Genomic DNA, 2,500 nt, shown 5'->3' on the forward strand with positions numbered 1-2,500 from the left:
CCAAATATCTGAATACATTCACCTCCTCCATACTCTCTCCCTCCAATCTGATATCCAATCTTTCATCACCTAATCTTTTTGTTATCCTCATAACCTTACTCTTTCCTGTATTCACCTTTAATTTTCTTCTTTTGCACACCCTACCAAATTCATCCACCAATCTCTGCAGCTTCTCTTCAGAATCTCCCAAGAGCACAGTGTCATCAGCAAACAGCAGCTGTGACAACTCCCACTTTGTGTGTAATTCTTTATCTTTTAACTCCACGCCTCTTGCCAAGACCCTCGCATTTACTTCTCTTACAACCCCATCTATAAATATATTAAACAACCACGGTGACATCACACATCCTTGTCTAAGGCCTACTTTTACTGGGAAAAAATTTCCCTCTTTCCTACATACTCTAACTTGAGCCTCACTATCCTCGTAAAAACTCTTCACTGCTTTCAGTAACCTACCTCCTACACCATACACTTGCAACATCTGCCACATTGCCCCCCTATCCACCCTGTCATACGCCTTTTCCAAATCCATAAATGCCACAAAGACCTCTTTAGCCTTATCTAAATACTGTTCACTTATATGTTTCACTGTAAACACCTGGTCCACACACCCCCTACCTTTCCTAAAGCCTCCTTGTTCATCTGCTATCCTATTCTCCGTCTTACTCTTAATTCTTTCAATTATAACTCTACCATACACTTTACCAGGTACACTCAACAGACTTATCCCCCTATAATTTTTGCACTCTCTTTTATCCCCTTTGCCTTTATACAAAGGAACTATGCATGCTCTCTGCCAATCCCTAGGTACCTTACCCTCTTCCATACATTTATTAAATAATTGCACCAACCACTCCAAAACTATATCCCCACCTGCTTTTAACATTTCTATCTTTATCCCATCAATCCCGGCTGCCTTACCCCCTTTCATTTTACCTACTGCCTCACGAACTTCCCCCACACTCACAACTGGCTCTTCCTCACTCCTACAAGATGTTATTCCTCCTTGCCCTATACACGAAATCACAGCTTCCCTATCTTCATCAACATTTAACAATTCCTCAAAATATTCCCTCCATCTTCCCAATACCTCTAACTCTCCATTTAATAACTCTCCTCTCCTATTTTTAACTGACAAATCCATTTGTTCTCTAGGCTTTCTTAACTTGTTAATCTCACTCCAAAACTTTTTCTTATTTTCAACAAAATTTGTTGATAACATCTCACCCACTCTCTCATTTGTTCTCTTTTTACATTGCTTCACCACTCTCTTAACCTCTCTCTTTTTCTCCATATACTCTTCCCTCCTTGCATCACTTCTACTTTGTAAAAACTTCTCATATGCTAACTTTTTCTCCCTTACTACTCTCTTTACATCATCATTCCACCAATCACTCCTCTTCCCTCCTGCACCCACTTTCCTGTAACCACAAACTTCTGCTGAACACTCTAACACTACATTTTTAAACCTACCCCATACCTCTTCGACCCCATTGCCTATGCTCTCATTAGCCCATCTATCCTCCAATAGCTGTTTATATCTTACCCTAACTGCCTCCTCTTTTAGTTTATAAACCTTCACCTCTCTCTTCCCTGATGCTTCTATTCTCCTTGTATCCCATCTACCTTTTACTCTCAGTGTAGCTACAACTAGAAAGTGATCTGATATATCTGTGGCCCCTCTATAAACATGTACATCCTGAAGTCTACTCAACAGTCTTTTATCTACCAATACATAATCCAACAAACTACTGTCATTTCGCCCTACATCATATCGTGTATACTTATTTATCCTCTTTTTCTTAAAATATGTATTACCTATAACTAAACCCCTTTCTATACAAAGTTCAATCAAAGGGCTCCCATTATCATTTACACCTGGCACCCCAAACTTACCTACCACACCCTCTCTAAAAGTTTCTCCTACTTTAGCATTCAGGTCCCCTACCACAATTACTCTCTCACTTGGTTCAAAGGCTCCTATACATTCACTTAACATCTCCCAAAATCTCTCTCTCTCCTCTGCATTCCTCTCTTCTCCAGGTGCATACACGCTTATTATGACCCACTTCTCGCATCCAACCTTTACTTTAATCCACATAATTCTTGAATTTACACATTCATATTCTCTTTTCTCCTTCCATAACTGACCATTTAACATTACTGCTACCCCTTCCTTTGCTCTAACTCTCTCAGATACTCCAGATTTAATCCCATTTATTTCCCCCCACTGAAATTCTCCTACCCCCTTCAGCTTTGTTTCGCTTAGAGCCAGGACATCCAACTTCTTTTCATTCATAACATCAGCAATCATCTGTTTCTTGTCATCCGCACTACATCCACGCACATTTAAGTATCCCAATTTTATAAAGTTTTTCTTCTTCTCTTTTTTAGTAAATGTATACAGGAGAAGGGGTTACTAGCCCATTGCTCCCGGCATTTTAGTCGCCTCATACGACACGCATGGCTTACGGAGGAAAGATTCTTTTCCACTTCCCCA

General features: G+C 40.0%; 1 protein-coding gene across 2 annotated transcripts in view; it reads right to left on the reverse strand.

Moving 5' to 3' along the window:
• Positions 1-2,500, reverse strand: part of LOC128696069 (uncharacterized) — a 218,843-nt gene that overhangs the window by 36,168 nt on the left and 180,175 nt on the right. The window lies entirely within an intron of this gene.

The sequence above is a fragment of the Cherax quadricarinatus genome, chromosome 48 (assembly GCF_038502225.1).
Source record: "Cherax quadricarinatus isolate ZL_2023a chromosome 48, ASM3850222v1, whole genome shotgun sequence".
NCBI classification, from domain to species: Eukaryota; Metazoa; Arthropoda; class Malacostraca; order Decapoda; family Parastacidae; genus Cherax; species Cherax quadricarinatus.